The sequence below is a fragment of the Schistocerca americana genome, chromosome X (assembly GCF_021461395.2).
Source record: "Schistocerca americana isolate TAMUIC-IGC-003095 chromosome X, iqSchAmer2.1, whole genome shotgun sequence".
Taxonomy (NCBI): Eukaryota; Metazoa; Arthropoda; class Insecta; order Orthoptera; family Acrididae; genus Schistocerca; species Schistocerca americana.
Window position 1 is genome coordinate 633780957 of NC_060130.1, and position 12943 is coordinate 633793899.

Here is a 12943-nt window from a genome sequence, read left to right on the forward strand (position 1 = left end):
GAAAACTGTAAGTTAATACAGATCAGCAGGGAAAACAAACCTGTAAGATATAGCATTACAGTGTCCTGCCTGAGTTAGTCACAGTGTTTAAATATCTGGCCGTAAATTGCAAAGTGATATGAAGTGGAACGAGCATGTGAGGACTGTGATAAGGAAAGCAAATGGTTGACTTTGATTTATTGCGAGAATTTTAGGAAAATTTAGTTCTTGTGCAAAGGAGATGGCATGCATGAGGCTGTTGCAACCTATTCTTGAGCACTGATTATGTGTTTGGGATCTGTACCAGGTTGTATTGAAGGAAGACACTGAAGCAATTCAGAGGCCAGCTGCTAGATTTGTTACTGGTAGTTTCAAACAACGTGTAAGTGTTATGGAGATGCTTTGGGAACTCAAATGGGAATTCCTGGAGGGAAGGGGACAATATTTTGAGAAACACTATTGAGAAAATGTAGAGAACTGTCATTTGACACTTACTGTTGAATGATTCTGCTGTCGCTAACATACATTGCACATAAGAATAACAAAGATAAAAGACAAGAAATAGGGCTCCTACAGAGGTGTATAGACAGTCACTTTTCCCTCACTTTGTTTGCGAGTGGAACTGGAGAGGAAATGACTAGTAGTGATACAGGGTACCCTCCACCACATGCTGTGCCGTAGCTTGCGGGTTATCGCTCTAGGAGTAAATGTACATCTTATTTTCTCTTATTCTGCAGTTTTCATTGCTCTCCAAGAAATGCTTTCTGCGTTTATTGTGTGCTCTATTGGAAGTGCGCTGGCTCCATGAGAGCATCTAGAGAGATCTGTATTTTGGTTTGTACAGATTTCATTGGCGAATGGTTACTCCTTCCTATCTCATTGTCTTTGTCTGGTAGAGGACTTCTAATTGACCAGCTTCTCGCAGACCATGATCTGTGCCTCTTCAATGATGGTTCTCCTACCCACTTCAGTGCTGCTTATGACAGCTTTTCAACTTCAATCTAAAGATCTCTCCCCCCTAATCTTTTGGCTTTGCTACACTGGTCACTACACTAAGACCTTTGAGACAGTGACCAGTTTACAGTGATCCTGTCATTACCTTGTTACCATCAGACAGGCCAAATATCCTATTGGGCACTTCACTATTCACTGCTTATCAGTCGAATTATGTTGATGAGCTTGTGCAGTGCGTCTTAGACGCTATCATCCATGCCGTTGGAACTGCTGTTCCCCTTTCCTACAGGCTCTTGCCGCCCCCCCCCCCCCCCCCCCCACACACACACACACACACTCAGTCGATGCCATGGTGGACAAAAAGACATTGCAGTAGCTATTCGCGATCACCGACAAGCCCTGCAATGATTCAAACGATGACATTCACAGACCAACTTCATCGCTTCTGAGTGAGTTCGTGCTAATGCTTGCTATTTAATCAAATGCAGTAAGAAGGAATGCTGGGAGCCCTGTGTCTCCTCCATGGGGATTTATGCCTCTTTGTCTCAGGTGAAGGTCAAGCTCTGTGCTCTTATCAGCTGCCAAAGTTCAACATCTGTTCCAGGTCTTGTCCTACAGGGTGATCTTTGCACCGATTTATTGGTTCTTGCAGAACACTTTGTGACAACATTGGAGTTCTCTTCCTATCCGCTTACCTTTTTACTGCAGAAACAAGAAGTAGAAGATCTCCCCTTATGTTTCACTTCCCACCAATCTGAACTGTACAATGATCCCTTCCCTGACCGGGAACTACTTGAGGTTCTTAACTCATACCACGACTCAGCCCAGGCCCTTATTCATTCAATTCACAGTCAGATGATCCAACACCTGAAGATTCGTCAGAGGCAACATCTCCACAGGGTCTTCAACCATCTTTGGTTCCTATGTGCCCTCCCCTTGCAAAGGTGAGATAGCATAGTGGTCCCAGTTCTTAAGCCAGGCAAAGAGTGTAAGCTGCTTAAAAGGAAGGTTACCAGTAGTTTATGCTGGGCTTGCAAAACTTGGGAGCCTTTTATCCCCCTATCAGTATGGTCTGAGGGAGGGATGATTCACAGCCGAACATCTGCTTAGGCTGGAAACAGCAGTCTGACAGGCTTTTTCTAACTGCCAGCACCTTGTTGCAGTCTTTTGTGACCTGCATAAAATTTATGACAGTGCTTGGCATCATCAACATTTTACCCACCCTCCTTTACTGGGGCTTTTGAGGCCCACTGCTGAGTTTTATTTGGCAGTTTTTGTCCCACCAGTTGTTCCAGGATAGATTTGACATATCACCCAGCTTCCCATGGGCCAAGAGAACAGCTTCCCACAGGGGTCTGTGTTGAGTGTCACTCTCTTCCTCATTAAGACCACTCAGCTAGTTACCTCTGTTGGGCTGCTGGTCACTCCTGCATTGTATGTCGACGATTGTTGGATTGGGTACAGCTCCCTCTCAGTAGCCTCTGCTGAACGCAAGCTCCAAGGTGCTATCTGGCGGACTCTGCATGGGCTCTTTCCCATGGTTTCGACTTCTCTCCCACAAAAATATGAGTAATGTGTTTCTGCCATTGTACCATGAACTATCCTGTCCTGGAACTCTACTTAGACTCCCAGCACCTGGACATTGTAGCACAGTCCCATTTTTTGGGACTCCCTTTTGATATAAAGCTGACTTGGCTCCCCATATTCATCACCTCAAGACTATCTTCAGGTGGTAGCATTAACAGTCTCTGCATCGTTGCCCACACTTCTTCGGCTGTGGATCGTGTCACTCTTATCCATATTTACTGGACCCTGGTTTCATCCCAACTGGACTATGGTTGCCGGGTTTATGGCTTGGTGGGTCCTTCAGCTTTAAAGGTGTTAGATCCAGTGCACCATCATGGCGTGTGTCTGTAGAATGGTGCCTTTCAGACTAGCCTTGTAGACAGTTTCCTAGAGGAAGTGGTGATCTATACCTTCAGATTTGATGGTATTATCTCTTGTTCTCCTATGCAATCACCATTTAACAGTTTCCTAATCATCCCACATATCCCATTCTCTTTACACACCAGGGATGTCATTGTCCCGATTTCCACCCTCCGGTGGGATTACCAGCGGGAATGCACCTATATCCTCTCCCTTGACTGTGTTCTCTCACACACTCCCTCATGGATGGTGCCTAGACCATCATGGATTAGGACCAGTCTCTTCGAAGGTCCTAAATTCTAGGTTGCCCACATGACAGTTTGGCATCTCGTACATCCGGTTCTTAAAGAGCTCCAGGGTGTTACCATCTTTCACACCAATGGCTCTAAAACTGTGGATCAGATGGGATATGCATTTACATCTCCTGCCAGTATGGAACACCATTCGCTGCTGAGAGCATGTAGTGTGTTTACAGTAGAGCTGACAGCCTTTAGCAGAACCTTCCATTTTCTTAAACAGGCCTCCCTTGACCATGTTTTAATATGTGCTGACTCAATGAGCAATCTCCAGACTATTGACTAATGCTATTCTTGCCACCCTTTGGTCTCCACCACTTATTATGACCTTCTCACTGACATTTATAGTGCTTCGTGCTCAGTTGTCTTTCTGAGTCCCAAGTCATTTGGGTGTCCCGAGAAATGAACTCGCCAACCAAATGGCTAGAGGAGCGCTTACTCACTTCCTGTTCATTTAGCCGGTCCCAGATGCAGATTTGCAAGTGCATGTGAGATCTCTGCTCACTCAGAAATGGGGAGAGACCTGTTTGGCTACTGCCCCATCTAACAAACTCTGTGTAGTCAAGCATAGTGCTCTTCCTTCCACTTCTTCCACTTGCTGTAGTTTTCATTTTTGTAGTTAACCATGAAAGTGGTTTTTATTCTCAATTATGTGGTTTTAATCTACTTCCGGAGCAGGACCCTACCACCTTGACCAGGCTATTCTTTCATTCCTCTCTTATTCTGTTTATACGCTTTTCGATTCAGTTTGCCTTCTTTCTTCTGCATCCAATTTTTGTTCTAGGTATCACATGCTGTTGAATAGCGGGTGCTTTTGACTGTACTGGATTGGTTTGGACAGAAGTAGGTGGGACGTTTGCTGTCTTCCTGGGGATGGCCACCTACTGACTTCCGTATCTCCTTCATCTTGCTTTTATTATTGCGATACAAAAGATATCCATTACATTTTTAGCCTTCTTGCTTTTACTTTTCTGAATATACTGTCTAGGTCAGAACACATTCTCAATGGATCTCTCTACTTCTGGATGCACCACTCTTAGATTGCGGTACTGATGACCTTGTTCTTTGGTCCCTTACCTCCCCTCCAACCAACCAGCTAACCAACCCTGTGTTACCCCTCTCATGAAGTGCTTGATGTTCATGAGATTCGGGTATGTGTTCAAATTGTAATGCCAGCCCTGTCTGTAGGAATTGGGGATGTCAGTTGCACGCAACTGCTCCTTGGGCACATCCTCCCATCTATGTAAAGTGTGGGGAGCACCATTCCCCCTGTTCACTAGACTGCACAGTCTTCCAAGAGAAAAGAAATTCTGCTAATAAAGGACTATTGACTGACTCTCATATCAGGAGGCCAAGAAGAAATATGTTTGTTTGCACCCTGTATGCGTGACGATGACATTTGCTATGGCATTGTAACATCAGCCTCTCCTGTCACAATGCCCTCAGTTGTTGTGCCTTCTATGTTAGCCCTTTGGGCCATTTGATTACACCTGCTCCACTGGTGGTTGGGGACCAGCCCCGACCCCCTCCTACTGTTGCCCTGCACCCACGTCGAGAGCATTGAAACACCAACCACCAGGAACATCAATCCCCAACTCCAGCCGAAGAAGCGACAACCTTACCAGAAAGAGGTCCCTCAGGATGCTCCCCTTCCAGTATTCTACTAATCTTCAACTGGATATCAGCCTGTGGTTGAAGGAGCCACAAGTAGCTGGTCATAGGGCTTCACATTCCTCCTTTGTTTCTGAAACTGGGGTGGACAAGCCCTCAGAAACATTGAAATCATCCAAGCAGAAGAGGGACAAAAAGAAGACACAGAAGATGGAGGTTTAGGTGGTCCCCTTGCCACCAGACTCCATGTATTCTAACTCTGTACCTGAGGCAGAATCCCTGGTGACCTCTGTGGCACCAGATCCCCCACAGAACCTGAACTAATGTGTGTTAATGCCATATCCCAGCAACTGGTGGCAGCAGGTGACCTTGGAGCATGACCTGCCCATTGGTCTCTTCTTGCCCCCACAGGATACCGATAGTGTGATCCTCCAGTGGAACTTATGCAGCTTTTTTCAACCACCTGGCTGAGATACAAGGTTGCTTATGCATTTCCCCTGATTTTTGCATTGACCTCCATGAAGTTGCTTCCCAGCATTGCAAACCCCTACCCTCCATTGTTATTGGGGCTATTTTAATAATGTAGCTGATTATGACAGAGCATTGGGTGGAGATTTATTCTGGACTCTACAGCAAACATGTGCTACTCAGTATGACTTTGGAGGCTGTGGCTGTTTGTGTGAGGACGTCTCTGTATTTTAAAATGTGTAACATGTGTCTCCTTCTCGATAGGGAATTGCCTCAGAATGTGTTGTCTGCACTGATTTCTTAGCTCGCTCCCCCCCCCCCCCCCCTCCCCCCTCCCCTTTCCTCATTTTGTGTTACTTCAGTGCCCACAACTATTTGTAGGGTTGAAATAAAACTAATGGCCTCAGTAAAGCTATCAAAACTTCGCTCACAGAGTTGATATTTCCATTTGGCACCCTGCTCCCTCCATCCATTGGAGAGTCCATGATGAATTATGCAAAAGTAATCATTTTCCAGTCATCCTGACCCCTCCTCATCATCATTCACCTTGGGGGTCACCTAGGTGGAACATCGGAGCCTTTCATTTCACGCGCGCCATCCTGAATCCTACAATGTCACATTAACTGAGTGGGAATTCCACAGTGCCCTAGCCGCTTGCCCTGATACAGCTCCCGGGCCAGATCGCATCCACTGTCAGATGCTGAAACACCTCTCAGTGGACTGCCAGCGATGCCTCCTCGACCTTTACAACCGTATTTGGGTCGAGGGGGAGTTTCCGTCGCAATGGCGAGAAAGTATTGTTATCCCCGTTTTGAAACCTGGCAAGAACCCATTGGAGGTGGACATTAGCCTCATCAACGTTCTTTGCAAGTTGCTCGAACGCATGGTGAGCCAGCGGTTGAGTTGGGTACTCGAGTCTCAGGGTGGGTTCCGTAAAGGCCGCTCTGGCGCCGACAATCTGGTGAGCCTGGAGTCAGCCATCCATACGGCCTTTGCCCGCTGTCAGCACCTCGTCGCTGTCTTTTTAGACATGTGGAAGGCGTACGATACGACATGGCGCCATCACATCCTCTCTACGCTTCATGGTTGGGGTCTTCGGGGTTCACTGCCGATTTTCCTCCGCAATTTTCTGTCGCATCAAACCTTCCGCGTGCAAGTCACGGCCTCCCATAGTTCCTCCCGAGTTCAGGAAAACAGGGTGCCACAGGGGTGTGTTTTAAGTGTCTGCCTGTTTTTCATTGCAATTAACGGGCTCGCTGCGGCAGTGGGAACGTCTGTCTCAGCGTCCTTGTATGCTGACGACTTCTGCCTCTACTATAGCTCTATTGGCATTGTAGCTGCTGAACGTCAGCTGCAGGGCACTATCCGTAAGGCGCAGTCTTGGGCTGTCGCGCATGGCTTCCAGTTTTTGGCTGCCAAGACCTGCGTTTTGCATTTCTGCCGGCAATGAACAGTTCACCCTGAGCCGCAGCTTTATCTTGCCGGCGAACTTCTTGCTGTGGTGGAGACACATTGCTTTTTGGGTGTGGTTTCTGATGCCCGGTTGACTTGGCTCCCACATATTCGGCAGCTTAAGCAGATGTGTTGGCGGCATCTTAATGCTCTGCGATGCTTGAGGCACACCAGGTGGGGCGCCGACCGCTCTACCCTCTTACAGCTCTACCAGGCATTAATCCAGTCCCGTCTTGATTATGGGAGCCTGGCTTATGGTTCAGAATCCCCATCTGCGTTGCGTGTGCTGGACCCAATTCTTCACAGTGGGATCTGACTTTCCACTGGTGCTTTCCAGACCAGCCCTGTGGACAGCATACTTGTGGAGGCAGGTGTCCCTCCACTGCGGTTACGACGCCAACATTTACTGGCCGCTTATGCTGCGAATGTTTGTAGCTTGCCCGGGCATCCTAATTATCATCTCCTGTTCCCGCAGTCAGTCGTCCATCTCCCAGAACGTTGGCCCCTGTTGGGTTGTATGATTGCAGTCCGCGTCAGAGAGCTTCTTTCTGGGCTTGGTGTTTTCTCTCTTCCAACTCCTTTGCGGGCCCCTCTGCGTACATCCCTGTGGTGTGTGTCCCGCCCTTGCCTTCTGCTTGAATTGGCACAGGGCCTGAAGGACTCAGTCCCTCCGGAGGCCTTCTGCTGCCGCTTTTTTCCATCCTAGCCACATATTGGGGCTCTGGCATGTTTTGCACTGACAGTTCGATGGTTGCTGGTCGTGTCGGTTATGCTCTAACTCTAGGGGACCATCACGAACAACGATCCTTGTCGGCTGGCTGCAGCGTTTTCACTGCTGAGCTGGTCGCCATCTTTCGTGCCATAGAGTATATCCGCTCCTGCTCAGGTGAGTCCTTCGTTATCTGTAGTGACTCTCTGAGCAGTTTACGAGCTATCGACCAGTGTTTCCCTCACTCTCGTCTGGTGATGGCTGTCCAGGAGTCCCTCCAAGCTCTTGCCCGTTGCAGCCACTCTGTGGTCTTTGTGTGGACTCCAGACCATGTTGGGATACCTGGCAATGAACGGGGAATATGCCATGAAGTCTGAGCTCCACACCACGTTAGACTGCAGTAAACGTGTTGTGACATGCAGGGACCTGGTGAACATCCCCAAAAAAGACCTGAAAGTTGAATGGGCCCAAGAAGGCATTGTAGATGTGCAGAATAATATGAAAAGGGTGAAAGATGATCTGATTAAATCTGACTCGTTCAATCTCACTTTTGATAGCCCAAAACTCCCAGAACATAATAAGCTGGGTGCTCTTCACTTAACCTTGCGCCTTATGTCCCCAGCCCAATGTGCCAGTGCGTTGGGAAAAACACTCTTGGAAATAAGCTAGGAGCCACTTGTGGCAAATGTGGTAAGGGTGCCCATTAGGAATTTGGGTGTTCCTTTCCTCCAAAGTGTGTGAACCTCTCAGGGGCTCAGCATTCGTTTGCTGAGTAACGGGAATGGCGATCCCGGGCTTCGTGAGCTGGGGACTGGTAAACGCCACCACCCCTCTGTCGCAGTAAGCTCTTGGCATGCTTCCATGACCACCGTGCAGTGCAGCGGTAGAATGTTGTATGTTTTGGAGAACGAGGGTCGTGGCTTCACCGCCTGGACTGTGAGGAAGATACACAACTGTATAAGAAAGCCCTCAACCTCAAGGTGTGCTACGTGCTGATGAAGTGAATGGCTGTTGAGGTTAAACAGTCTCTAGCGGGCAACTTCTGGGGCACCTTCCACCCCCCAGTTGTATAAGGCTTGCTCAGGCATGCAGGACTCTTTCTGGGTTGATGCTTGTTTCCCTACTGTCCTGTGGGATCCCTATGGAATGGTCTTATCAAACTACTACTCCTGATGGTATACTGTCAGGTAGTGCCTATATCCACTGATCGAGAGCTCAGTTGGTCAGTCTTCCCAAAAAGAAGTCTCAGAATCATACTAACAGGACATTAGTGTGCCATAACACTTTCATTGTAATCGAGGAAATGGGAGGAACTTTTGAAAAGGTGTCCCCATTCTGTATTCCCAAGGCATTGGAAGGTATTGCTGGGTCACTAAAAAGTGTCAAACGACTTCGTTATGGAACACTTCTAGTTTAAACTGCTAATTCAACCAAAATATCTAAGCTTCTGTGATGTAAGGCCTTAGGTGACTATCCATTTGAGGCTGAATTGTGTAACACCCTTAACTTTAGTAAGGATGTGGTTACTTGTTCTGATATGATGGAGGAGAACCTTGTGGTATTACGTGAAGAATGGAAAGATATGGGCATCACGGAAGTGGAGAACTGTATGAGGAAAGTAAATGGCAAATTGGAAAAATTGGCAACATTTACTGTAACGTTTAGTACTCTGGAATTACCTAAACATATCCTTGCAGGCTATAACTGTCTTAAGGTTCTAGGGTTGCCACAACTTCTGGAAATCAGGGAATTTCTAACATTCCATGGAAATATCAGGGAAATTTGAAAGAAAAAAGGAAAAATCTCGTTTTTGTCTCAGTAGCCTGAAATTGTTAGTTTGCTGACATGTCATGCTTCGTCGCTGGTTGGGCGCAGCTGGGTACATGCGCCGCTTCCCGACTCTCTCATTCTTAAAGCTTCCCCCCTTCCCACCCCACACCTCAGCTTGCAGTCAGTGCTGCCACCACTACTTACTGCTACCCTAGCAGCTGCCGATGAGAGGCAGGGCAGCATGAGGAGTGGTTTGCATGGATGTGATTTTCAGAGTTTGTTGACTCAGCAACCGGAGAGAATGGTCATGTGTGCATGAGTTGTGTCTGAGTTTTGTGTGAATGTGTGTGCGCACTCGTTTTCTGACAAAGGCTGTGGCCAAAACTTTAGTTGTGAGAGTGTGATTGTCTTTTCTATGTGCCTGTCTGTGGCCCAGCAATCATCTTTACGGTGAGCTGCTACATATCTTCATTAGTATTGATTCTCAGAGTGTTTGCGCAAGTTATCTGTTGTGTAGTTGATCACCACAGTCTCACAGCAACATGGTGTCTGTGTCACGTGAATAGTTGGCCACGAGTGGACTTCCACGATGGGCCAAAACTGCATTCCATTTCTGTGGATATCTCGAACGGATTGGGCCTGCCAATCTGAAGCACATAGTTTCCCACTAACGTGCTGGTCTTGCTTGTCAGATCTAGTCTCACTGATCTGCCAGCAGGCTGGTTTTGTCTGTGTGTGGCATAATGCGGTGGATTTTCATGGTTTATCCATGAACCCAGGACTGTGGTGCCCCTCGGCAGGCCAGAGTCCACAGGTGATGGATTTCAGGAATTGCGACTATCTTACCACAAGTACATTGTGCGGTGTGGCATTTTATAGACATTGTATTTATTTTTGTGCATTTTAGCACTTCGAAAGTAGTTTATATATTAGAAAGTATGGACGATAAGAAGAAGAAAATTGTGGCAGGTGCTGGAAGTTTGTACACCATGCACTCATGTATTTCTTGAAAGAAAAATCACACAATACCTGTAGAATAATAGACATAACACAGTGAGTAATAACCGACAATAGCGAACATAGTAGAACCAACTTTTTATTCGCGGTCACCTATAGTGTTGGTTTACACAGCTCTTCCCCACCTATATATTTGTTTCAGGGGGCCTACTTTTTCTGAGGTTATTTCTGAAAGCAGCAGAGGTATTTTAAATCTGTCTTGTGACTCCAACAAAATGCATATTCTTGTCACCAAATGTGTTTCGCTTTATTTAAATAAAATAACGTTAATGGTTTTAATGAAACATACATACCATTTGGCTTGCTTTCTCCATCGAAAAGCATTTCATTACACAAGATGTTGATGTTAGTACTTACGATTTTTGCTCACACCTTGCAGAAAGTGTGAGATATACGAGGAAAGGAAAATTCAGGAGTTGAAAATAAAGAAACTCATACCCTATGGTGAAGCTAGCTTTCAAAGCTATGCAGCCTCCAGTTTTTGCTACTTCTTTTGCATCAGCCCTTAAGATGTCAATTGCCAAGTGCAATGCCTCCACACAAAATCAGACCACAGATTCAAGTACGAGCACATGCACTTGCCGGTGTACCTGTGGATGAAACGCTCCACTTGAAACTGAAGTTGTTTGCTAGCCGTTGGCAATGGGCTTACCACCTAATCTACATACCACTACCCACTATCAGAAGCCAACCAAGCCATCCTCGCAACCCAGGCATCCACCTCCTCCCATCAGTAAAGAAAAACATCTTTTGAAAAGTAGTTTCAAGTCTAAAAAAGTGGTTGTTAAACCTTCAGATCGGCAAGCTCTCTCCCTGTCTGACGGGGACTATGCTTTGGGTGTATGGACTTCCAATCAGAGGAACCAGAGAGCTGGGAACTGGCCAATGTTCCCCCTGACCTCCCCAGTAAATCACCACCTCCAACGGAGAAAGAAAAGAACAATCATCGCTAAACAATGGCTTCGACAGGGAATTCTGTATTGCAGTGGAATTTAAATTGATATTGCTCACATTTGGAAGACTTACAGCTCCTGGTCCAGGAGAAATCGTTCTGCATCTGCTTACGAGAAACACATCTTGAAGTCACTGACACACCTGCATTGTAGGATTACCATCCATACAGGAAGGATGACACTACTGGAGACAAGACTAAAGGTAGAGTGGCTGTTTTTACTGATGACAGATGCCGTTCCTCTCCTGTCCCTCTTACCACAGCCATGAAAGCAATTGCTGTGAAATTTCTTGCACCTTTTACCATCACAATGTGTTCTTTGTACCTTCTGCCTAATGATGCTCTGGATGCAGGCACACTGGCAGAACTCCTCCTGGCACTCCCATGCCCATTCCTCCTTTTGGGGGACTTCAATGTACTGTGGGGCTCGGCTACCACCTGCTCCAGGGGTCAGATGAGCAAGCAACTTGTCCATTTTGAGAATATCTACCTTCTGAATGTGGGCCAGATGACACACTTTTCCACTGCTGCAGGGTCTTTTTCAGCCATTGACCTTTGTTCCCCCCCCCCCCCCCCCCCCCCCCCAAGTTATTGCAGACTCAGTTCAGTGGGAAGTAGCTCCAGGTTTACATTATAGTGATAACTTCCCTGTGTGGATTTGTCTGCTGACTAGGACAGTGACTGACAGCCAACCATGCAGATGGATGATACAAAGGGCAAATTGGTTGCAGTACAGTCAACAGGCTATGTTTGAACAAAAGCATTGTGCACAGGACAGTGGCCCATATCACTTGTGAGATCCAGTGGGCTGCCACAGAGTCCATTCACCGATCTAGTAACCACCTCATATGGCGGCCTGTACCTTGGTGGAATGATGGCTGTTTATTGGCAATCGAGGCCAGACGAACAGCTCTGTGGAACTTCAGACACTGTCCAACTACAAAAAACCTTCATGCCTTCAGATTTGCGAGAGGACATGCGAGGTGAATGATAAAAGAACAGAGGTGGGCTTCCTGGAGGCAATCCACGACATCCATTAATAGGTCCACTTCCACTGCGCAAGTTTGGGAATCAGTAAGACCGATTTCAGACAAGGTTGGTACACATCCCCTCATGGCCTTTTTAAGTAATGGGGTCTTGATGGATATGCCGGAAGACATGGGTCGGGTTTTAGCTGAACACTTCATTACTGTTACTGCGTCATCCAGACAAGCTCCTGCTTTTCAGGTGTTTCTTAGGACTGCAGAGATGAAGCTCAATTTCTTCTCGCATAATGAGGAAGTCAGCCACCATCCATTCTCCATGTGGGAACAGGAATCAGCTTTGTCTGCAGCCAGAGACACTGCTCCAGGATCTGATGTGATCCATTATGCCATGCTTCGTCATCTGTGCCCAGAATCGAAAGAACAGCTCCTCTCTTGTTTCAATCAGATTTGGTTTGATGGACAGTACCTCTAGACTTGGAAGGCAGCAATATTAATTCCATTCTGGAAACCAGGTAAGGACCGTAGTGCCACTAACAGTTACCGGAGTGTAGCCCTTACCAGTTGTATGGGTAAGACTCTTGAACTCATGATCAACTGCCACCTCGTCTGGCTGCTTGAATCCTGAGGTCACCTGAGCCATTTCCAGTTCGGTTTCAGGCATTATCATTCCACCTTGGACAACTTAATTCTACTGGAGACAGCGATACAGGAGTCCTCCTTATGCTGGAACCATTTGGTTTGTGTGTGTGTGTGTGTGTGTGTGTGTGTGTGTGTGTGTGTGTTTTTTTTTTTACGTTGAAAAAGCATATGACACTACTTGGCA

At 46.9% G+C, this 12943-nt stretch overlaps 1 protein-coding gene across 2 annotated transcripts in view; it reads left to right on the forward strand.

Moving 5' to 3' along the window:
• LOC124555847 (AP-3 complex subunit sigma-1) overlaps positions 1 to 12943 on the forward strand; it is a 115774-nt gene that overhangs the window by 18460 nt on the left and 84371 nt on the right. The window lies entirely within an intron of this gene.